Source organism: Ailuropoda melanoleuca, chromosome 4 (genome assembly GCF_002007445.2).
Source record: "Ailuropoda melanoleuca isolate Jingjing chromosome 4, ASM200744v2, whole genome shotgun sequence".
In the NCBI taxonomy this organism is placed as follows: Eukaryota; Metazoa; Chordata; class Mammalia; order Carnivora; family Ursidae; genus Ailuropoda; species Ailuropoda melanoleuca.
In genome coordinates this window covers 89,389,760-89,415,680 of record NC_048221.1, presented here as the reverse complement: position 1 = coordinate 89,415,680, position 25,921 = coordinate 89,389,760, and positions in this window count along the sequence as shown.

Below are 25,921 nucleotides of genomic sequence, written 5' to 3'. Positions count from 1 at the left end.
CCTGACTTTCGGTCTCTGCTCTATTCCTTCTGGGGCTGACCTTTCCAAGGCTTTTCCCTCTGTGTCTCATGTTGCTCATCTGCAGTTGGAGTATCCCAAACTCTTAAGTCTTTCTGCAAACTCTTAGATTCTGGGATTCCTTGGACTTTGTTCTTAATCCTGTCTTTATGACTCTAGTTTCACCAAAAACTCTCTGTGANAATCCTGTCTTTATGACTCTAGTTTCACCAAAAACTCTCTGTGAGGAACAAGGTCCAGCTGTGGGAGGCATCAGTGAGAAACATCAAATCAAACTGAGGGCGAAGGGAGCAGGAATGAATCGCGCATGGTGAGCCACCAGGGCTCACAATTGTCACTTTTCAGAGGTCTGGCGGGACACAAAGAGTATGTGATGAGCCTGGTCTATGACAACAGGATATTGTGAAGCTTGCTATAAACTGGAGAAGGTGTGCCCTGCCTGAAGGCATTTAAATCCGTATCTTTTAAGCACAGCACCTGTTAAACAAAACAAATCTGTGGGCTGGCTTATACCCCAAAGCAGCAAGTTTGAGGCCCCACACCACCTCCAGAATTAAAGAAAACACTTTTTTTGAGGGCAGCCAACTTATTTGTCACCCCAGCCAAAAAATTTTTCTTTTCAGAGCTTCAGGTCAATGGATTTCATTTCAATCAGATGCTTCCCACAGAGAGACAAACAGGATGAATCGGACAGAAAAGAGCTTAAAAACTTATAGTCCATCTGAATCACACTAGTCCCCAAGTATCAACCCCAAGGTTGGGTCTGCTGCTGAACCAAAAACCTTGTCTGCAGCCAAATTATCCCCAACTGCCTTCTAAACCATGTAGTTCCTTGGAGCTGGGGAGAGTCACACAGGAGTGTGGCTTTTCAGTTGAGAGAACAGCAGGCAAGAAATGGAGACTTCTGCTAAGCCTCATTAACGTTTTAATAGAGCTTAAAGCAACGGTTCTCTTTGAAAATGCTTTATTCATAATTGACCAATTGTCATTAGATATAGTTACACTCCATGGCATCTTATTAGGAGCTTGTTTGAATCCCAACCCCCCCAAGTACTCATAGTAAATTCCTAACAGATGATGTCATAACAGGCTGTTACAATCCATAACATGTAGATACCATTAAAGCAATGTGTGTGCCTTTTTGATACTGAAACATCTAACTTTATTATAAAGCTTGCTATAAAACCTGCTATGATGTATTTAATAATGTTAAAGTGTTTATTCTTTAATATTGAAGTCACACTGCCCCTGTGATGACTGTTACTCCTGCCACAAATGAGAACTGCCAAATCTATCAGCTTGACTTTTAAACACTTCCTTAAGAGATTTTTCTTCTTTCCTCTTCTTCATTATTATTATTATTATTTTTTGCTATGAAAAAGCAGATGTTCTAAAGCTCCAAGTAACTGAAAACCTGCAATATATGCTCAAAGGCTGAAACCTAATATTTACAATAAGCTGATCCAATGAGAAATGTCTCCCCAGTGACCCTGGTCATGAAGTGGGAACCCGCATGGTCATTGGTCCTGGCTGAGGCAGTTGTCATTTATCAGAACCCCATGCACTGTGATTTTCCTGACTTTCCTGACATCACCAACTCCCCACGTACTTGATACAAAAGGCAAAATAAATATGAAACCCATCCTTACTATATCACATTCCACTGGCTTTACAATCACATATAAAGCAGTTTATTATGGATTCCATAATTTATGTGAGAAGATTTGGGTTCTTGGGTGGCAATGGCCCTACTTTTTGTCTCTATCATTATAACAAACAATAAATTTCCCAATAAACTCTTCAGGTAGGAGTCACTGTCATAAATATATATTTCTAATTCCTGAGAGCTGTAGATATTTATATGCAGACCAATGGCNCAATAAATTTCCCAATAAACTCTTCAGGTAGGAGTCACTGTCATAAATATATATTTCTAATTCCTGAGAGCTATAGATATTTAAATGCAGACCAATGGCAAAAAAACAAGAGAACAACTGGCATTCCTTAGAAGAAACCATAAAGTTCAGACTGTGGTAGGGATCTGACTAAGTGAGGTACTAAACTGCTAACCTTGGGCTTCTGGGGAATACATGCGTATGGGGGAGAAATTAGAGCCTCCCCCAAGAGCTTTTGGCCCAAATATGTTCCGTATATTCTATCAGTTACAGATGAATTTGGTATAACAAAGTCCTCTTTTAAAATGCACACATTCCTCAGAAGGGTTAAGCCTGTGGGTTATTATTTCTTTGGTATACATTTCCTTACTTTAGTAATCTTTAGAAGATTCTCTTTAATTCACTCTACCCAACATTTAGTGAGTACCTATTATGTATAAAATAGAGCACTATGTCCTTTAGAGGGTATACAAACAAATACTGTCCAAATCCTCTCAACGGCTCCTCAGAGACTACAGGTTCTCAACAAGGAGTTTTCTCAAGTTCCTGAAGTAAGAGGCTCCTGCTCCTCCATCCCTCAGAACTCACTGGATCTTTCTCACTGTTCCTGTGCCCTGTACCCACTGAGACACTGGATCTCCAATTTTTGTCCCAACTCTGCCTTTCCATCTGGAATTTCTTAATTCCATGGCTCCACATGTCTACTCTCTCCTTCTTCTAGAACCCTATTTGGACCAGAGACCTGGGCTTCCATTTCCCATGCTCCATTTGTCCAGATGGAAAAGAATGTATTTCTATGGGTCCAGCACTACTCAGACTTCAGGTTATCGTTGGAGGGAGCACTTATCCTCCACTCTACTAAATCCGTGGATGGGATTCCAGGTAGACCAACCCCTGTGGTTTTCCTCCCACTCCTCTCATTTATTGACCACTCCTGATCCCACTCCCAAAGGATTGCTATATTAACTGACTTGAGTTGAGAAGAAAAAATGGGCATACATGGCTAGGCCAGTCTTCTACTTTCTGGACTCACCTATCTGCAAAAGGATGCATCTATCTGTTTCAGACCATGAGTAAAGGGCCTCACCTGGGGGTGGGGCCTGTGATTTAGAGAGGTCAGGTTCAATTCAGCAGAATGTTTATAGTCCATTTGGTCCCATATTTAAGCCTCATTCTTTACTCCACCTTTAATTAATAAAAAGCTGATGGTTTGGATCTCTACCTGTCTAACTTCTGTGCTTACCTCTTATCTGTTCTGAATGTGTATAAGGAAGAAGGCTGTTACTCTTTGGGTTCCCTAAAACCCAGCACTTCGACATCTCTTATGCTATAAGTGGTACCAACATCACTCTGTATCCAGGTTTGCCTCCTATATCATTTACTTGGAGACATTTTCCTTAAAAACAGATGCAGAATTTTTCTATGGCGTGCCATAGAAATTCCACCTGGTACACTGCCACCCAAACCCACTCCTCATGGGAGAAATGCCTCTTCTTGGACACAAGTAGGCAGAGTGATCTGATTCAATTTTTACTAACGAAATACTAGGGAAGTAATCCTACATTTCCTTTCTCAGTAGTGTCTGCAGTGATTTGAATGGAGAATCACCTGAGGAACCCCCTCAGCCAAAGTGTAAGTAGTAATGGTAGCATTTAGGCCTACCCGAGCCAGATATTTGGAGACAAATCTCATAACTGAATCTTCAGACTGTTTATCTTAACAAACCTAAAAAAAGATGAATTCCCCAGTCCATCCAGTACCTGATGACAAAGCCCTCTAGGTTTTACTTAAAAAACAACAAGGAAATTTGGTCTGAGTGCTAAAAAGAGTCCATGTGTATAACTGGAAGTAGGCAGTGCTCTTTTGGGATCTCATTAGGGACCTGGTGCCATTCACATTAGAGGCTGCTCAGCCCTCTGGCTTCTGAGGGGTCCCCGCTGCCCAGGGTGATGGGGTTTGGCAAAAACAAAAGAACAGCGATGACTTGACTCCCCTGCCACCTTCTCAGAATGTCCACCAGAGAGGAGAACTTTGTAGAGACTGGGTCCTTATATACATTAAGTCCATGGGGACAAAACATGCAGTTTGGGGGTAAGAATCAGATACACTCAATCAGATGACTGGGTCAAGGAATGGGGTTATTGACTGACATGAGCTGGGTTCCTCATTTGGACTTCAGATGAACTGTCTGGCTCAGTGCACCTGTGTATTGGTCTTCAGGGATATATTCCTGCCCTCAGAACCACTCGTTAGTTGACATAATTCAGCTCTTGTGGAGAGCTGTGCTGCTTTAAGATGCTCAGCTCTGCAGATACATTTGTTTGTTTCAGAAATGGATTTTTGGATACTGAAGCCTTCACACCCCCGCTTTGCAGCCTTTCTCATGGGCAAAAAGGAAGTTTGGGTTTATAACCCAGTTGCACCTGAGCAGATAAATGTCTGGCTACCCAAAACCCCAGAACAAAACATGGTGGGACAGGGCAGGAAGTCAAATACTTTTCAGTTCAATTCAACAGAGAAGTATTCAGAAATTCCTATCTTAAAAGAGTTGACAGCTCAGAAAAAAGCGCATTAGCATACATTGAATTTGGCGGTTAATGACAGTGAACACACAGCCTGGCTAGCCCGGAAGAGCCCTAGCTTACATCTTTTGCCCCCAGCGTACATGTTATCAAAGAAGTGCGCTTGCTTGGACAACAAATAATACAGTCACCCAATGTGAGGAGAAAAGAAGAAAGATTCCCAATTTTTTCCTTTGGCTCTAATTGTCTTCCCAAGCAAATTGCAATAGCAATATTGTTTGATGGCTCCAAGAAGGTTCCTCAAAGTCCTCTAGAAATGGTTCTGGGGTTTGTGCCATTGCTGGTCCCTGAAGGAGCAGGGTAGCTCTGTTCTATAAGTGTAAAAGTCCTCCCTATTTTCCTGGCAGATGTCAGAGTAGGGATGTCATATTTAGCAAACAGAAGTAGAGGATACCCAGTTACCTTTGAATTTCAGAGAAACAATGAATTAATTTTTTAGTATAAAAGATTCAATTCACACACCAGAGTCAACCAGTAGGTCAGTGGCTGTGCTCCATGAATACCCTGTCCTGCCTGCGGGCTGCCCACTCATAGTCACTCTTTGCCAAAGCCGCTGGACATCACAGGGCCTGGATGTCACAGGGAGCCCTAGAGGAGCCCCTACCTTCCCCACCTTCCTCTTCCCAGAGTCAAAACATTTTCTTTTCCTAGATGGAAGATAAAGGGTTGCACGGGGTGGCCTGGTCCTGGAAGATGGTGAAATGAGACAATGATTTTCTGGGAAGAAAGAAAAATACAACCCTTTGGAGGAATGAGCCGCTTCTTGGATGGTTCAGAGCTCTGACTGGAACTCTCAAGCCTTTGTCCTTGTAATTCCTCATTCTAGCACTAGAGCAGGGGGATGTGGAGGCCCTGGAGGGGAAGGAATCCAGTGAGTTTGGGGAGAAGCTTCCAGTCTTCAACCTAACATGCCCTCGGGCACTGTAGTCTGAGTGGTCTGCCCACGTGGCTATGCATTAAAATCTGCCAAATTCCACAAATCAGAGAAAATTCACTCAGACAATGTGCTGAAATTTCTGGTTCAAAAAGTTTCATCACCAGATCTAGAAACTACAAACTAGAAAGAGGACCTGCTTCTAGCAAAATTACATAGTGAATAAAGTTCCCTTTCCAAGTCATCAACCTGGCTTTTCTTTCCCCTTTCTCTCTTCTGATGGCACAGCTTTCCCTACTGTTCTGACAGCATGGCTTCCAGTATCATCACAGGCTCCTGGGTACAGGTGTTTGAGGTCAGTCGTGGGGTTCCCTCTTGGTGTTGAACTGAGGGATGGTGAATGTAAATGTCATTCTACCAACAGAGGGGGGTTTTGTTCCATGGAGAAAGTGGTGGAAGAAACAAGGGGGCAGAGAGGTCCACACCATCATGAGTATCATGGCATGTAGTCAATATTTACTCCACTGATGGCTGGGAATGTCCTGAGAATCTAGGCCCAAGGCAGACTAATTTGAANCTGAGGGGTCCCCGCTGCCCAGGGTGATGGGGTTTGGCAAAAACAAAAGAACAGCGATGACTTGACTCCCCTGCCACCTTCTCAGAATGTCCACCAGAGAGGAGAACTTTGTAGAGACTGGGTCCTTATATACATTAAGTCCATGGGGACAAAACATGCAGTTTGGGGGTAAGAATCAGATACACTCAATCAGATGACTGGGTCAAGGAATGGGGTTATTGACTGACATGAGCTGGGTTCCTCATTTGGACTTCAGATGAACTGTCTGGCTCAGTGCACCTGTGTATTGGTCTTCAGGGATATATTCCTGCCCTCAGAACCACTCGTTAGTTGACATAATTCAGCTCTTGTGGAGAGCTGTGCTGCTTTAAGATGCTCAGTTCTGCAGATACATTTGTTTGTTTCAGAAATGGATTTTTGGATACTGAAGCCTTCACACCCCCGCTTTGCAGCCTTTCTCATGGGCAAAAAGGAAGTTTGGGTTTATAACCCAGTTGCATCTGAGCAGATAAATGTCTGGCTACCCAAAACCCCAGAACAAAACATGGTGGGACAGGGCAGGAAGTCAAATACTTTTCAGTTCAATTCAACAGAGAAGTATTCAGAAATTCCTATCTTAAAAGAGTTGACAGCTCAGAAAAAAGCGCATTAGCATACATTGAATTTGGCGGTTAATGACAGTGAACACACAGCCTGGCTAGCCCGGAAGAGCCCTAGCTTACATCTTTTGCCCCCAGCGTACATGTTATCAAAGAAGTGCGCTTGCTTGGACAACAAATAATACAGTCACCCAATGTGAGGAGAAAAGAAGAAAGATTCCCAATTTTTTCCTTTGGCTCTAATTGTCTTCCCAAGCAAATTGCAATAGCAATATTGTTTGATGGCTCCAAGAAGGTTCCTCAAAGTCCTCTAGAAATGGTTCTGGGGTTTGTGCCATTGCTGGTCCCTGAAGGAGCAGGGTAGCTCTGTTCTATAAGTGTAAAAGTCCTCCCTATTTTCCTGGCAGATGTCAGAGTAGGGATGTCATATTTAGCAAACAGAAGTAGAGGATACCCAGTTACCTTTGAATTTCAGAGAAACAATGAATTAATTTTTTAGTATAAAAGATTCAATTCACACACCAGAGTCAACCAGTAGGTCAGTGGCTGTGCTCCATGAATACCCTGTCCTGCCTGCGGGCTGCCCACTCATAGTCACTCTTTGCCAAAGCCGCTGGACATCACAGGGCCTGGACGTCACAGGGAGCCCTAGAGGAGCCCCTACCTTCCCCACCTTCCTCTTCCCAGAGTCAAAACATTTTCTTTTCCTAGATGGAAGATAAAGGGTTGCACGGGGTGGCCTGGTCCTGGAAGATGGTGAAATGAGACAATGATTTTCTGGGAAGAAAGAAAAATACAACCCTTTGGAGGAATGAGCCGCTTCTTGGATGGTTCAGAGCTCTGACTGGAACTCTCAAGCCTTTGTCCTTGTAATTCCTCATTCTAGCACTAGAGCAGGGGGATGTGGAGGCCCTGGAGGGGAAGGAATCCAGTGAGTTTGGGGAGAAGCTTCCAGTCTTCAACCTAACATGCCCTCGGGCACTGTAGTCTGAGTGGTCTGCCCACGTGGCTATGCATTAAAATCTGCCAAATTCCACAAATCAGAGAAAATTCACTCAGACAATGTGCTGAAATTTCTGGTTCAAAAAGTTTCATCACCAGATCTAGAAACTACAAACTAGAAAGAGGACCTGCTTCTAGCAAAATTACATAGTGAATAAAGTTCCCTTTCCAAGTCATCAACCTGGCTTTTCTTTCCCCTTTCTCTCTTCTGATGGCACAGCTTTCCCTACTGTTCTGACAGCATGGCTTCCAGTATCATCACAGGCTCCTGGGTACAGGTGTTTGAGGTCAGTCGTGGGGTTCCCTCTTGGTGTTGAACTGAGGGATGGTGAATGTAAATGTCATTCTACCAACAGAGGGGGGTTTTGTTCCATGGAGAAAGTGGTGGAAGAAACAAGGGGGCAGAGAGGTCCACACCATCATGAGTATCATGGCATGTAGTCAATATTTACTCCACTGATGGCTGGGAATGTCCTGAGAATCTAGGCCCAAGGCAGACTAATTTGAAAGTGGAACCGTCAAGTAGTAATGAAGGGAAAAGTTCTGCTTGATTCCTGAATTTAGTCTCAGAGTGGTCTGGGGAACTATTGCTGCTTCTTCTTCTTTTTTTTTTTCCTTTATGTTTTGTACAGAGCTGGTCACCACTGAGGAATGAGGAAGGCTATCAGTGGGAGAGGCTCATTCTATTCTTTGCAACCAAAGCAGCACCATGTGACAACTAATATGGTGATATTAGTTGGGCTCAGAATAGTGAGTGAGTTTCTCTGCAGCACCTGTGTCTTCTGTTTGTGACTCCACAGCCTAAACTGGTTTAAGAAAGTGACCCAAGAATGAGACTGTTCCCAGAATGGCTATATCTATCAGAAAGGACTTGAGCTGCAAACACAGCTGGCCCAGCTTCAACTCTTGGGCTTCCTCCACTGGGCCCTGTGCTGCCCTGAGATTTTGGCTAGGGTTTATGGTCGCAGAAAGCCAGCTCGCTATATATCAACCTTACAACTTCTAGAGCCCAAGGGTCCTCTTTGCCCCCACCAGACACTTTTCATATTTCCAGCCACTTTCAANTATATACATTAAGTCCATGGGGACAAAACATGCAGTTTGGGGGTAAGAATCAGATACACTCAATCAGATGACTGGGTCAAGGAATGGGGTTATTGACTGACATGAGCTGGGTTCCTCATTTGGACTTCAGATGAACTGTCTGGCTCAGTGCACCTGTGTATTGGTCTTCAGGGATATATTCCTGCCCTCAGAACCACTCGTTAGTTGACATAATTCAGCTCTTGTGGAGAGCTGTGCTGCTTTAAGATGCTCAGCTCTGCAGATACATTTGTTTGTTTCAGAAATGGATTTTTGGATACTGAAGCCTTCACACCCCCGCTTTGCAGCCTTTCTCATGGGCAAAAAGGAAGTTTGGGTTTATAACCCAGTTGCACCTGAGCAGATAAATGTCTGGCTACCCAAAACCCCAGAACAAAACATGGTGGGACAGGGCAGGAAGTCAAATACTTTTCAGTTCAATTCAACAGAGAAGTATTCAGAAATTCCTATCTTAAAAGAGTTGACAGCTCAGAAAAAAGCGCATTAGCATACATTGAATTTGGCGGTTAATGACAGTGAACACACAGCCTGGCTAGCCCGGAAGAGCCCTAGCTTACATCTTTTGCCCCCAGTGTACATGTTACTCAAAGAAGTGCGCTTGCTTGGACAACAAATAATACAGTCACCCAATGTGAGGAGAAAAGAAGAAAGATTCCCAATTTTTTCCTTTGGCTCTAATTGTCTTCCCAAGCAAATTGCAATAGCAATATTGTTTGATGGCTCCAAGAAGGTTCCTCAAAGTCCTCTAGAAATGGTTCTGGGGTTTGTGCCATTGCTGGTCCCTGAAGGAGCAGGGTAGCTCTGTTCTATAAGTGTAAAAGTCCTCCCTATTTTCCTGGCAGATGTCAGAGTAGGGATGTCATATTTAGCAAACAGAAGTAGAGGATACCCAGTTACCTTTGAATTTCAGAGAAACAATGAATTAATTTTTTAGTATAAAAGATTCAATTCACACACCAGAGTCAACCAGTAGGTCAGTGGCTGTGCTCCATGAATACCCTGTCCTGCCTGCGGGCTGCCCACTCATAGTCACTCTTTGCCAAAGCCGCTGGACATCACAGGGCCTGGATGTCACAGGGAGCCCTAGAGGAGCCCCTACCTTCCCCACCTTCCTCTTCCCAGAGTCAAAACATTTTCTTTTCCTAGATGGAAGATAAAGGGTTGCACGGGGTGGCCTGGTCCTGGAAGATGGTGAAATGAGACAATGATTTTCTGGGAAGAAAGAAAAATACAACCCTTTGGAGGAATGAGCCACTTCTTGGATGGTTCAGAGCTCTGACTGGAACTCTCAAGCCTTTGTCCTTGTAATTCCTCATTCTAGCACTAGAGCAGGGGGATGTGGAGGCCCTGGAGGGGAAGGAATCCAGTGAGTTTGGGGAGAAGCTTCCAGTCTTCAACCTAACATGCCCTCGGGCACTGTAGTCTGAGTGGTCTGCCCACGTGGCTATGCATTAAAATCTGCCAAATTCCACAAATCAGAGAAAATTCACTCAGACAATGTGCTGAAATTTCTGGTTCAAAAAGTTTCATCACCAGATCTAGAAACTACAAACTAGAAAGAGGACCTGCTTCTAGCAAAATTACATAGTGAATAAAGTTCCCTTTCCAAGTCATCAACCTGGCTTTTCTTTCCCCTTTCTCTCTTCTGATGGCACAGCTTTCCCTACTGTTCTGACAGCATGGCTTCCAGTATCATCACAGGCTCCTGGGTACAGGTGTTTGAGGTCAGTCGTGGGGTTCCCTCTTGGTGTTGAACTGAGGGATGGTGAATGTAAATGTCATTCTACCAACAGAGGGGGGTTTTGTTCCATGGAGAAAGTGGTGGAAGAAACAAGGGGGCAGAGAGGTCCACACCATCATGAGTATCATGGCATGTAGTCAATATTTACTCCACTGATGGCTGGGAATGTCCTGAGAATCTAGGCCCAAGGCAGACTAATTTGAAAGTGGAACCGTCAAGTAGTAATGAAGGGAAAAGTTCTGCTTGATTCCTGAATTTAGTCTCAGAGTGGTCTGGGGAACTATTGCTGCTTCTTCTTCTTTTTTTTTTTCCTTTATGTTTTGTACAGAGCTGGTCACCACTGAGGAATGAGGAAGGCTATCAGTGGGAGAGGCTCATTCTATTCTTTGCAACCAAAGCAGCACCATGTGACAACTAATATGGTGATATTAGTTGGGCTCAGAATAGTGAGTGAGTTTCTCTGCAGCACCTGTGTCTTCTGTTTGTGACTCCACAGCCTAAACTGGTTTAAGAAAGTGACCCAAGAATGAGACTGTTCCCAGAATGGCTATATCTATCAGAAAGGACTTGAGCTGCAAACACAGCTGGCCCAGCTTCAACTCTTGGGCTTCCTCCACTGGGCCCTGTGCTGCCCTGAGATTTTGGCTAGGGTTTATGGTCGCAGAAAGCCAGCTCGCTATATATCAACCTTACAACTTCTAGAGCCCAAGGGTCCTCTTTGCCCCCACCAGACACTTTTCATATTTCCAGCCACTTTCAAGGTCTAGTCCCTCCCAATCCAACACTCCAGGCTGGCTCTCCTATGATTCACACTGCAAGCCTAGAAATGTCTCCTTTTGGCACTGCTAAGGGGAGAGGTGTTGAAAGGAAGCCTGAGCAGATGGGAATGAGATTCCATTATTTTGTAAATATCTGAGTGGCATTTCTTTTTAATGCGATTTGAGAGTTTTAGTACATTTAAAAATTTCCTGACCCTAATTATAAAACCCATTTTTATTAAAAGCGCACACACCTCGCTTGTAGTTGGCAAAGTTTTGGCTCCAATGTTCGTTGCTGCATGAGAATTTCATCTCTCATGCTGCTTTAGGTCTGTTAGTAACTGGCTTAGCACTGGCCAGTTTCCCTCCCTGGGTAATGACAGAGATGCTAACACAATAGCAAAGCTGTTAATCCCAAACATGTTACTAATAAGGCAAGCTGCTTCACTCAAGGTTGCAGAGAGGAAGGGGAGATGAATGTGGAAATGCGAATATGCCAACTTGCACTCTTTCTCATAACCACAGATTTGCGGATAATGAGGAATGTCCTGTTTTTCTCAAAATACCACTGCACTTAATCAACTCAGAGCTTCCTCACTAATCACATGCCATCAACTGATGTTTGGTATTTGGGAGACTGCGAAGGTGAACAGTAAATGTGAATGAGTTCACTCTGTGGATGGCACCTGAACGATTCTTGCAAGACTCAACTTTCTTCATCATTTTTGACATGCTTCTTTGTGTGGTTTATTGACCTTTTAGACACATGGTAGACTCCGTAGCTATTTAGTTGTGAAAAGAAAATCAATAAACGTGTGAATGAAGCAAACCCTTCTCAACCTGGTCTATAGTCTCAAAAAAAGGAAGTTGGATATTGTACGATTTGTGTCAAAAGTAGTTTTGAAAGCATAACATGGCCAAGTTCAAGAATTCTAAGGAAGTAGAGGGAAGAAAGGAGAGAAGTCATGGAAACAGATTCTTTCCTCTCCCCGTAGAACAGGTGCAAACAGCTGTGGAGGAACCACACAAACTTGAACTTTGATTTGGACATAAAAATTGCACTCTGGACAACTGATTTAATTTTTACATAGCCTCAGTCCTAGCTCAGAATCTCCCTGTTAGTAGCCCTGGACAGGTTCGAAATTTGGTAGAATTCATCCTCTGATAGATCTGCTGGTGGCAGAGGGGTATTCACTGACCAAACTGATTCATCTTGTTTGATATGTAGGGTAGTTCTGGAAACCCATAAGAAATTCTTCAAATTAGCCATAAATCAGAATAACTTTGAGAGCTTTAAAATAATATCACAGCCTGAGTTAACCTTGGGAGATCCTGTTTCAATCAATTTAGTCCGGGCTCCTGAGAACTATATTTTCCAAAACTTTACAGATGATTCTGGTGCTCAACCATGTTTGAGAAGAATTTCTGTATTTTCCAGACTTTCACAGATGAGTTAAATTTAAACAACAAAAAGGGAGATTGAGTTAGGGTTGCCAACATTTTACTTTACCGACTAAGGAAAAATGAACTGTTACCACCACGATTTCATAAAGGAAAGGACAGATTAACACCAAGGACAGATCTCTAAACACAGTTAGCTTTGTAGAAACTCACAATGTTGCCACACCCATGGTTATAGCAGCATTATTCACATAATGTGCCAAAAGGTGAAAGTAACCTGTCAATTGACTGATGAATAAATTTTTAAAAAGTGATATATACNATTGTTTGATGGCTCCAAGAAGGTTCCTCAAAGTCCTCTAGAAATGGTTCTGGGGTTTGTGCCATTGCTGGTCCCTGAAGGAGCAGGGTAGCTCTGTTCTATAAGTGTAAAAGTCCTCCCTATTTTCCTGGCAGATGTCAGAGTAGGGATGTCATATTTAGCAAACAGAAGTAGAGGATACCCAGTTACCTTTGAATTTCAGAGAAACAATGAATTAATTTTTTAGTATAAAAGATTCAATTCACACACCAGAGTCAACCAGTAGGTCAGTGGCTGTGCTCCATGAATACCCTGTCCTGCCTGCGGGCTGCCCACTCATAGTCACTCTTTGCCAAAGCCGCTGGACATCACAGGGCCTGGACGTCACAGGGAGCCCTAGAGGAGCCCCTACCTTCCCCACCTTCCTCTTCCCAGAGTCAAAACATTTTCTTTTCCTAGATGGAAGATAAAGGGTTGCACGGGGTGGCCTGGTCCTGGAAGATGGTGAAATGAGACAATGATTTTCTGGGAAGAAAGAAAAATACAACCCTTTGGAGGAATGAGCCGCTTCTTGGATGGTTCAGAGCTCTGACTGGAACTCTCAAGCCTTTGTCCTTGTAATTCCTCATTCTAGCACTAGAGCAGGGGGATGTGGAGGCCCTGGAGGGGAAGGAATCCAGTGAGTTTGGGGAGAAGCTTCCAGTCTTCAACCTAACATGCCCTCGGGCACTGTAGTCTGAGTGGTCTGCCCACGTGGCTATGCATTAAAATCTGCGAAATTCCACAAATCAGAGAAAATTCACTCAGACAATGTGCTGAAATTTCTGGTTCAAAAAGTTTCATCACCAGATCTAGAAACTACAAACTAGAAAGAGGACCTGCTTCTAGCAAAATTACATAGTGAATAAAGTTCCCTTTCCAAGTCATCAACCTGGCTTTTCTTTCCCCTTTCTCTCTTCTGATGGCACAGCTTTCCCTACTGTTCTGACAGCATGGCTTCCAGTATCATCACAGGCTCCTGGGTACAGNGACTAAGGAAAAATGAACTGTTACCACCACGATTTCATAAAGGAAAGGACAGATTAACACCAAGGACAGATCTCTAAACACAGTTAGCTTTGTAGAAACTCACAATGTTGCCACACCCATGGTTATAGCAGCATTATTCACATAATGTGCCAAAAGGTGAAAGTAACCTGTCAATTNCCACTGATGGCTGGGAATGTCCTGAGAATCTAGGCCCAAGGCAGACTAATTTGAAAGTGGAACCGTCAAGTAGTAATGAAGGGAAAAGTTCTGCTTGATTCCTGAATTTAGTCTCAGAGTGGTCTGGGGAACTATTGCTGCTTCTTCTTCTTTTTTTTTTTCCTTTATGTTTTGTACAGAGCTGGTCACCACTGAGGAATGAGGAAGGCTATCAGTGGGAGAGGCTCATTCTATTCTTTGCAACCAAAGCAGCACCATGTGACAACTAATATGGTGATATTAGTTGGGCTCAGAATAGTGAGTGAGTTTCTCTGCAGCACCTGTGTCTTCTGTTTGTGACTCCACAGCCTAAACTGGTTTAAGAAAGTGACCCAAGAATGAGACTGTTCCCAGAATGGCTATATCTATCAGAAAGGACTTGAGCTGCAAACACAGCTGGCCCAGGTTCAACTCTTGGGCTTCCTCCACTGGGCCCTGTGCTGCCCTGAGATTTTGGCTAGGGTTTATGGTCGCAGAAAGCCAGCTCGCTATATATCAACCTTACAACTTCTAGAGCCCAAGGGTCCTCTTTGCCCCCACCAGACACTTTTCATATTTCCAGCCACTTTCAAGGTCTAGTCCCTCCCAATCCAACACTCCAGGCTGGCTCTCCTATGATTCACACTGCAAGCCTAGAAATGTCTCCTTTTGGCACTGCTAAGGGGAGAGGTGTTGAAAGGAAGCCTGAGCAGATGGGAATGAGATTCCATTATTTTGTAAATATCTGAGTGGCATTTCTTTTTAATGCGATTTGAGAGTTTTAGTACATTTAAAAATTTCCTGACCCTAATTATAAAACCCATTTTTATTAAAAGCGCACACACCTCGCTTGTAGTTGGCAAAGTTTTGGCTCCAATGTTCGTTGCTGCATGAGAATTTCATCTCTCATGCTGCTTTAGGTCTGTTAGTAACTGGCTTAGCACTGGCCAGTTTCCCTCCCTGGGTAATGACAGAGATGCTAACACAATAGCAAAGCTGTTAATCCCAAACATGTTACTAATAAGGCAAGCTGCTTCACTCAAGGTTGCAGAGAGGAAGGGGAGATGAATGTGGAAATGCGAATATGCCAACTTGCACTCTTTCTCATAACCACAGATTTGCGGATAATGAGGAATGTCCTGTTTTTCTCAAAATACCACTGCACTTAATCAACTCAGAGCTTCCTCACTAATCACATGCCATCAACTGATGTTTGGTATTTGGGAGACTGCGAAGGTGAACAGTAAATGTGAATGAGTTCACTCTGTGGATGGCACCTGAACGATTCTTGCAAGACTCAACTTTCTTCATCATTTTTGACATGCTTCTTTGTGTGGTTTATTGACCTTTTAGACACATGGTAGACTCCGTAGCTATTTAGTTGTGAAAAGAAAATCAATAAACGTGTGAATGAAGCAAACCCTTCTCAACCTGGTCTATAGTCTCAAAAAAAGGAAGCTGGATATTGTACGATTTGTGTCGAAAGTAGTTTTGAAAGCATAACATGGCCAAGTTCAAGAATTCTAAGGAAGTAGAGGGAAGAAAGGAGAGAAGTCATGGAAACAGATTCTTTCCTCTCCCCGTAGAACAGGTGCAAACAGCTGTGGAGGAACCACACAAACTTGAACTTTGATTTGGACATAAAAATTGCACTCTGGACAACTGATTTAATTTTTACATAGCCTCAGTCCTAGCTCAGAATCTCCCTGTTAGTAGCCCTGGACAGGTTCGAAATTTGGTAGAATTCATCCTCTGATAGATCTGCTGGTGGCAGAGGGGTATTCACTGACCAAACTGATTCATCTTGTTTGATATGTAGGGTAGTTCTGGAAACCCATAAGAAATTCTTCAAATTAGCCATAAATCAGAATAACTTTGAGAGCTTTAAAATAATATCACAGCCTGAGTTAACCTTGGGAGATCCTGTTTCAATCAATTTAGTCCGGGCTCCTGAGAACTATATTTTCCAAAACTTTACAGATGATTCTGGTGCTCAACCATGTTTGAGAAGAATTTCTGTATTTTCCAGACTTTCACAGATGAGTTAAATTTAAACAACAAAAAGGGAGATTGAGTTAGGGTTGCCAACATTTTACTTTACCGACTAAGGAAAAATGAACTGTTACCACCACGATTTCATAAAGGAAAGGACAGATTAACACCAAGGACAGATCTCTAAACACAGTTAGCTTTGTAGAAACTCACAATGTTGCCACACCCATGGTTATAGCAGCATTATTCACATAATGTGCCAAAAGGTGAAAGTAACCTGTCAATTGACTGATGAATAAATTTTTAAAAAGTGATATATACACATAATGGAATATTATTCGGCCTTAAAATGGAAAGAAATTGTGTCACATGCTACAACATGGACAATCCTTGAGAACATTATGCTAAGTGAAATAAGCCAGTCACCAAAGGACAAATAGTATTTCACTTACATGAGATGCCTAGAGTAGTCAAATTCATAGAAACAGAAAGCAAAATGATGAATTCCAGGGACTGGGGGTAGGGATGAATGAAAAGTTGTTATTTAAAGAGTGGGTATGGAACTTCAACTGGGTAAAATGAAAAGTTTTGGAGATGGATGGTGGTGATGGTTGTACAACAAGGAATATACTTAATGCCACTGCACTGTATCCTTAAAAAATAAAATGATAAATTTCATGTTATACATATTTTACTCCAATTCAATTAAAAAAAAGTTTACTAAATTGCCTTTATTTTCTCATTTTCTTGTACAAGTTGGCATTTGAAAGCCACTGCCCAGGATGAAGAGAAAGGAAGCTGGGCCTGTGGGTGCAGCCCAAGTGGCTGAGTCCAGTTACCCAGGAGCCACTCAGAGTCAGAATGCCTCTAAACTGCCTCCAGATGTTGCAACAACTTGACCCACACTGGATGATGGAGATACACTTCCAGATTATAAAACTCATTAGCTATGCCCCATGAGAAACTAATCTTCTCAAACACAGAAGTATCCTAGGTCAGGGGTCAACTTGTCCTTAAAAATACCTAATATCTTTTGTGGGCAGAGATGTCCAGATTATCATGCACCCAAGAAAGTTCTTAAGAAACCAGAGATTTGGTCCTAAGGTTTGTCTGAGCAGGCAATGACATTGGGTGACATCTCTTGCTTTTTTTCTTCACAAAGCAATAGAGCAAAGCAGAAAAAAAACTGCACAGAGGTTAAAAGCAAAGCAATTCGATACCCATAGGAAGCCACTTACAGACAAGATGTTCTCTGGGACAGAGTTAATTGTTGGTGAAATTACAGGATTACATGAAGAGCAATACTGCTCTTTACTATAGCAGTTGATTCTTATTTACTTATGTATGTAATACACATACACGTATATACTCATGCACACACATATTAAATGGAAGTTTATGATGACTGGTTAGTAAGGTTTAAAAATTCAGATTAATCTGTTCATAGCAATACAGACCCTGATAGCCTACAAGGCAGGCCATATACTGGAATTTATAATCATGGAATTTTCGTACTGCATTAAGAATCTCTGTGGGTGATAATAGAGCACTAAAATAGCTAGCATTGCATTGATGTTTCTCACTCTCTACATTTGTTTAATTCCTTTGCCAGAGACACATACTTAACTTGTCTTGGTAGATTTTTGTAATGTGTCTTTCAAATGGAAAAACTGTATTCAAGCATTCCAATTTTATCAAGTGGCAAAACACCCAGGCTGTTGGCCAGAATGTGCATGTTTGTTACTGCATTCCATACCCAGATATCTCAGGGCTGAAGAATAATAACAATTTTCTAAAATGTTATTGGATCCATAATTCTGGCAGCAGGTTAATTCACTTAGCCATTTCCATTAAAGCAATAATTACTGGCACATAACCTTAGGAATCATTATGCATAGTGATAATCAATTCCAGTTGAAACAGCCTTCTTAGTTCAATAAATGTTTGTTAAGTACCTACTGTGTGTAATGCTCTATTTCTTACCTTTGTGTAGCACTTCAGAAATATGAAAATCATGTTCATTATCTCCTCTGATTCTGACAAACTCAGTGAGGAGTATAGCAAGTTAACATACAAAGAAACCGAGGCACAGAGAGATGAAATGTTTTGCTCACAATCTGGAATCTAGTAAATGATATAGTCACAAATAAAATACTGGTTTTCTCAAACCCATTCCAATCTTCTCTGTGCTGCCCCACATATCTCTCCTCATTGTCAACACACATTGTTGCTACTTATATTGAATTGCTCTTTATTATTTCTCTGAGTAATTTTTTGGTGCCAGTATGGTTTTTTCTGGAATGCTCTGTAATGTCACTAAGCAACATGCCATGTAATTCAGGTAGTATGATCTTCATAAGTTTGGCTAACTTGGCTACCAGTAGATACCGTCCAAGTCTTCTGTTTTTCCTGTCACTAATAATAGTTTGCATACCTCTTTCTTCCAGGAGGAAAAATGAAAGGAGAAACTTTGCTTTTGCCCCAATGTAGGCAGTGTGACATGGTGTCCAGAAAAGTCTGAGAGTCAAGGGACCTGAGTAATAGCTTCGGTTCTGCCATTGGCTGCACATGATGCCACCACAGGCCTTATAATCCTATCAAATAAGAATTGCATTGCCTTTTCTGACCTCCTTAGAAGGTTGAAGTTAACAACAAAAATGCAAAGAAGTTGAAAATAATTAAATTTTACATTAATGTAAATATTGCCAAGTCTTTTTAGAATTTCTACTAACATAAAATGTGGGGAAAAAAAAAGAAACTTCCTAATGACTGTTGTGGGTCAAAACAGATTCTGATTACATCTCTTCGTGTCTATAGGGTAGAAAGTATAGATGGGAAAGAAGGAGGAGGTAGGATATCCCCTTTCATTTCAGGGACCTAATGCCTTGTAATACTTTCAGATAATAGAAAAAATATATATATATGTCTCTGCCCCTTGTTCTTGGCACAGAGTTCCTAAACGCTTATAATTTCCTAAATGATAAGAGTACTAGGAGCATCTTTTGTTCTAATGAGGTGACTGTGGGTGGACTCCCACGTGTCCCCTAAATAGGGGCTGGCCACCAGAAAGACCAAACCATGATTAGAAGCTTGGAATTTTCAGCCCTAGCTCTTATACTCCAGAGAGAGGAGAGGGGCTGAAAAGGGAATTAATAATTGATCATGCCTACAAGACGAAGCCTCCTTAAAATCCGAAAGTAGAGAGTCTGCAGAGCTTCCAGGTTGGTGAACACATCCACACCAGGCGGCTGACACACAACAACCACATGGGGACAGAAGCTCCTGCACTTGTGATTCTCCCAGACCTCACCCCATGTATCTCTTCATCTGGCTATTGATCCATATCCTTTATCATAGCCTTTAATAAACTGATAAATGTGTCTCCCTGAGTTCTGTGAGCTGCTCTAACAAATCAATCAAGCCCAAGGAGGGAACCTCTAACCTATAGTTTCGGTTGGTCAAAAGCACAGGTGATAATCCGGACTTTGACTGAAGTCTAGAGGGGTGCAGGGGCAGTCTTGAGGTATTGAGTCCCTAACCTGTGGGATCTGATGCTATCCCTGGTAGATAGTATCAGAAGCAAGCTAAACGACAGGATACCCAGATGGTGTTGCAGAGGATTGCTTGGTATGGGGAAATACTTCCACGCATTTAGTGACCAAAAGTGTCAGAAGTGAAGTGTTTTGCATGACTAGTAAAGGAGATTACAGGAAGAAAAACCTAGTAGGAAAGACCTAGGCTTTTCCCTATATAGAAGGAGAATGAACTGGATTTCCCTCTAATAAATCTATACCTAGATTCCATTCTCTAAGGACGCAGAATATACTGTGTATATTCACCAGACTCAGACAGGATTTCTCCATTTCTGGTATGTGTAGAAAAACCTGGGCTGATCATTTACATGAGCCTCAGTGAAGACAAAAATAAAATTGCTTGAGAATAATAAAGTGGTAAGAACAATATGTAAATATTTATATAGAATAAAGTAAAAAGGATCCTGATCCCAACCTCCACTTCTGTTCATTAAAGAACTAGTGATAACCTTTAATGAAATGTGACTAGAGGAATCGAATCCTTTTTTAGGCTCTTCTCCACATCCTATATCTTACTGTTTCAAACCTTCGGCATTGATATGGCTGGGGTTTTCATCTTTTGTTTTGTTTATTTGTTTGTTTACAACTCCCTTACTAATCACAGAAAAAAATAATGTGTTTTTTCTATCTGCATTTGCCACTTTTTAAGCACTAAAACTTTACCAGTTTACACCTATTAACAATTCTACTTCCCTCCAAGATGCTCTGCAAATGATTAGAGACTGCTTGAGTACTTGTTAATAAAAACTGTGGCATGACACTTTAGATCTATGACTCTCAAACCCTAGCTTTTTAAAAATCTGCCTTCTTTTTACCTTATTCAGTGTCTTCTCTGTTATGCAGTACTGGGAGGTACATTTTAAGTTCTCTCTTCATGGAAAGAGTTATTTGCAGCTAAAAGTACCAGCTCAAAAAGATCACCCACTGCATTGTACCATATCACCTCCTATGTTACACATTCAGCTCACCCCTGGCACCCATTGCTCAGAAGTAGTGCAGGGACATAACGATTTAATTACCTTATGTTCAATATTATGAAGTTTCTACTATTTCTCTCAAGATAGATCTGCACCACAAGAGAAACCCCTTTGATGGCCTGGGGTTTCTTTGGGTTGAGAATGAAGTAAAATATTGGCCAAGATTTTACCTCTCTAATCTCCCTGCTTTTTACAGCTTGGTTTAGAAAAGCACATTCCCTTTGCCCAGGGCTCCAGGCTCCAGAGATTTGTCTCCAGTATTTGAATTATGAAAAGGTTAATTATCTGCCACTTATTGCACTCGTCTTTGTGAATGTCCATAGGTAACAAGAGCACTGCTTTTTCTCTGCCCACTGGACCATGACAGAAGAGTTGTTCAATAACTCATCCTGTCGGGTCGCTTCCAAACAAAGAACTCTGTCAGGAAGAAAAATTCCTAAACAATGTCTCCCTCAAAAAAAATATTCAAGACTGTATTATTTGATCTCTGGTCTGATACCAAGATTGCGTAACTCTAGGAAAGGTAGTCTTAAACAAACTCTTTGCCACAAATTTGTCTCTTCAAGAACAGAATGACCTGTAATGTGATAAAGAAGTCCATACTCCACTGGCTATATCTTTCTTCAAGGTGGCTTATAATTCCTCTCTTAGAGAGTAAGTCTCAAAATATAAAAAAGTCTGACACTTTTCTGTGATGTCTTACCTTTGGAATCCTGGCACCCTTACAGAGAGATGCCAGATAAGAGGCTCAGGAAAACTGAAAACAATCTAAAACAGGCAACGCTAGGACTGTGACTAGGTAAAAGATGATCTGGGCCCTGGATGAGCTGTTATGCAGCCATGCAGAAAGCTGACTGCAATGACTTGTAATCACTGCTCTGGGGCTAGGGGTTTCTTGGATCGTGAGGCCATGAGTAGGGCTGTGCCAGAAGGACTTAAAGGTGGACCCAATGATCAGGTCATTTCTTGGAGTTTTAGGAACTTTCCACTACAAGTGGGAATGATTTGATAGATCTAAGAATCCCGTGTCAAATTGGGTTTATAAGCATAGGACATGAGTTAACCCTTTGCAGAGAAGTTTGTGGAAATTTCCCGTGGAAGAAAAAAGAGGTAGGCACTCTAGGTACACTATAGACAGAACTACCAGATGTGCTGCTTTTCCATGGATGCTTGAGGTTTACACTTGTTGCCTTGACTTAATAATGATTCCTCTTTCATGCTGAATTTGGTTTGGCAAATGAATTATATAGTCACCCTACCTATATGATATTTTGATATTATTCTCCAAAAGTAATGGGTTTTTTGACTTGGCACATGGTTGGTCAGGCAAATCGTGTTCGTGTTAGAAGGTAATCCCTCTGTTAGGCAGTACTGGACTCAAAATTAAAAAGACAATTCCAGCTAATTGAACCCCAATATATGAAGCCCAAGGGAATGTAAACCAAATGTTTCTGAGACAAAATTTTCTTTTTTAAAAAAGATTTTATTTATTTATTTGAGAGCGAGCGAGCAGGGGGAGGGCAGAGGGAGAAGCAGACCCACTGCTGAGCAAGTAGCGTGAAGCAGGGCTCAATCCCAGGACCCTGGGATCATGACCTGAGCTGAAGGCAGATGCTCAACAGACTAAGCCACCCAGGCGCCCCTTCTTAACTTAGTTTTACCTTCAATTTACAACATGAACATGGAGCTAAAGAATTCTAATCAAAGAAATAGCTGAAGAGTCACTCGTTACCTATGAGCTATAGACCAGGAACAACATACAGCTCCAAAAGTAGATGGGCAGGACTGGAAACACCATAGATGTGTAGAACAATGACTTCCACAGAGTGCCATCTCTTGAATACTCAATCTGTAATTGTTGCACTCTATGCTGTCTCGAGCCAAATTAATGAAAGAAATGCCATTTGGTGCCATGTGCAATCCCCTATCCCCAGAACTCCCACTGATGCAGATACATAAAGGTCTTATAAGAGACTACTCATCCAATTGTGTTCATGTCTAAAAACGACTGACGTTAGCTGAGAATTTCTCATTCAAAATATATTTTCAGTTGATATATCATAAATTTTCATCATTGGGTATAATTCTCCATTTTACTGGTTATTGCACTGACTTTAAGTAAACAACAGTTTAGCTTTGCTAACATAAAAAGAACCTAACTTTGATTTCAAAATAAAATATATTTTTTTTATTAGACTGGCTCTGAAGAAAAATTGAAGGAGGGAGGGGTACATGTCCTACTGCAAGAAATTAAAATTGGATACAATGATGTTAAAAAAGTTTTATTAACTTTAGATTAAACAGACATGAGGTATTCAATTAAAATGATTTCTGAGGTTTTAAAACTATCATGTTCTGTGATTAATACAGTAAATGTATGTTTGATTGAAATATTAAGCAGAAGGAAATAAATAACAGAGTTTTAAAAATATATATTCTCATTAGTAATGCAGGGATGAAGTAAAAAGGCCAGTAAAAATATGGCTTGCTTCTAGGAGATGAATAATATTATTTACGGAACTCTTTTGAACAAGTCAGGATGTTCTCATTTGCATATGTAGCCTGATTGGTGAATTATGACCCAGGATTCCAAATCATTGTTCTTTAAACTTGAGCCCAGAAATATAAGGTACCTTGTAGGCCAACCTCCTTTCTTCTGACTGTTTTTCTCACTCTGATGTAGTATGGACTTGGAGGTGGGACATTTGGATGAAGAAAGATTACAACTTCATCATGTTGAAACAACTGGATGAAAAGCAAAAGAATTTGTCAACTGGCTATTTGGTGTTATGTAGGGTTAAAAAATTTTTTTAAAGTCGTTATCTGATTGGATTTAATTCATCCATCCATTTGAGGTTTTTCTTTGACTATGTAAATGAAAACCACAGCCAATATGGGTAAGCACTAGGAAGAGAAAAATCAATGGGACAGTTCAAGAAGAGAGCAGAAGGCAGAAGCAATATCAAATTTTAGTTGTAAACTTGCCTATAAATAGGTCAAAGAATCTCCAAATAATATGCAAGTAACACATATAACTTTAAATTTCCTGTTCTGACACTAAGCAGCTGTTTGACTCTGAGCAGGTCCATGTGGTTTCTTCAATCTTTGGTGTCCTAGTCCACCAAATACAGGCATTTTTGCACTTTTCAGCCAACCAATATTCTCTGAACACTCACCATGGACCAGTCAGAAATTGTGAGATGCTTAAGACTTCAATGGTGACCAAAAATAGGCACAGCCTTTTTCTCATGGAGTAACCCCCTCTAAAGACAGACACAGTTGACTAAGGAATAAACAACAACAACAAAAGCAAAAATTGCAAGTGATACATGTGCTTCTGCACAAAAGAATATGTGTGCTGTGAGAGTCCTTAATAGGGGAGTGACCTTGTCAAGGAGGTCAGGAAGAGGTGTTGAGGTAGGATCTAAAGACTACTAGGTGAAGGAGAAGTAGAGGGAACAATTGCAAAATAGGAAATAGCATGTGCAAAGGCCAGTGGTAAGAAGCAGCAAGATAAATAAGAGAGATTGAAAACAGGCCAGTGTGGCTGGAGCCCAGAGAGCAAAGCTGAGTAGGAAGGAGGTGAGGCTGGAAAGGTCAGGTGGGATTCAAATCATGTGTAGCTTTGAGGATTTTACTTTTTCTAAGAGCATTAAAAGGTCATTGAGAGGTTTGGAACAAAAGGATGATACTGTGCCACACAAATTCCCCTTGCTAATGAAGAATCTATCACCCCAGCTGCTGAGACTCTTGCCAGAAGATAGTCCACAGCTGTCGCATCCCTTCAGGAACTGCCTGAATTGCAGAGCTACAGCACACAAGGTTGTGCCCCTTTCTAGGGCTCACATCTTGACCAGTACAGGGGTATAAAAGCCCAATCTACTCCTTCTTACCTTGGGACAGACTGTCCCATCTTCTGAAATCACCAGTTTTGGCCAAGGTTTCAGTCGAGATGTCATTGCAGCTCAACTTCTCCCTCTGCCCAAGCTTACTTCTCCTTCCTCCCTTTCCACAAGAAACACTGCCCAATCAACTGCTTGCATTCCCATCTCCATCTCAAGTTGGCTTCCTTGGAAACCCAACCTGTGATAGTCTGGACACAGGGACAGTGGGCAGATTTAGAAGACATTCAGAAGCAAAATACAATGGGATTTGACGATGATACGGATATGGGGAAGAGTGATGACGTAGAATGAGAAATCAAGAATGACTCCTCAGTCTCTGGTAGACACAGATGAGAACACTGAACAACATTAGGTGTGAGGAAAAGATCAGAAGTTTCGAAGAAGGCATTGGCTATAGAATCTAGATCACTGGAATGTGTGTCTAGATCACAAAGGAAGCCGCAGAGCAGACGTGGATGGGATCTTTAGGGAAAGAGAAGAGACTTTGAAAAGGGCCTAGGTCTGAACCTTGGGGATTAATCTTAATGTTCTTCCCAGTTCTGATATTCTATACTTTCACACCATCATGAGCTCTAGAAGCAGGGTTCATAACCTTTTAGAAGTAACCTGTTCTTTGAGAATGAGAGGGAAATCAGGGTCTACTCCCAGGGGGGAAAATGCATTTTTGTTCATATGCACAAAATCTGTGCAGAATTTCAAGTCCCACACCTCTAAGTTTAGTGCTAGACTCCTGAGTGATTCACAGTCTCCAGGTCATGAACTCACATTCTAGACAAGCCTCTGCTTTTGTAATCCTATCATTTCTGTGGCATTTGATACAAACTGTGTTTTGATGTTTTAAGGCCGTAGCTGTTAGCCATCTTGGTTGATGGTTCAGCAAGGGTTTTTAAGAAGCGCCAAGTACCTGAATACCTGAGCTTCCATGTCTATAGGCAGAGGTAGTGCTGACATTTATCAACCATCATATCCAGAGTCGCCTTGACTCAGAGGAAGAAGAGGAGGTTTACGCCATGAAACAGGGATTAGTAAACTTTTTCTGCAAAGTGTCAAACGGTAATTATTTTAGGCTTTGTGGAACACATATGATATTTGTCTTATATACTTCTTTCTTTAAAATACTCCTTTCAAAATGTAAAAACCACTCTTAGCTCACAGGGCATAAATAGATAGATCACTGGCCACCACTGTAGATGCTGACTCCTGCCACAAGACAATCAACTCTGCAGCCAGATCAATAAAGACTGCAGTTCCCTTGCCCCTGAGCCTCCTAGCACTTGACCTTGGGGATAGATATTCTTTAACCTTTTGAAGCCTCTGTCTTCACATCTGTAAAATATATCTACCTCTTTGAGTTGTCGTGAAGCCTAGAAATAAAGTA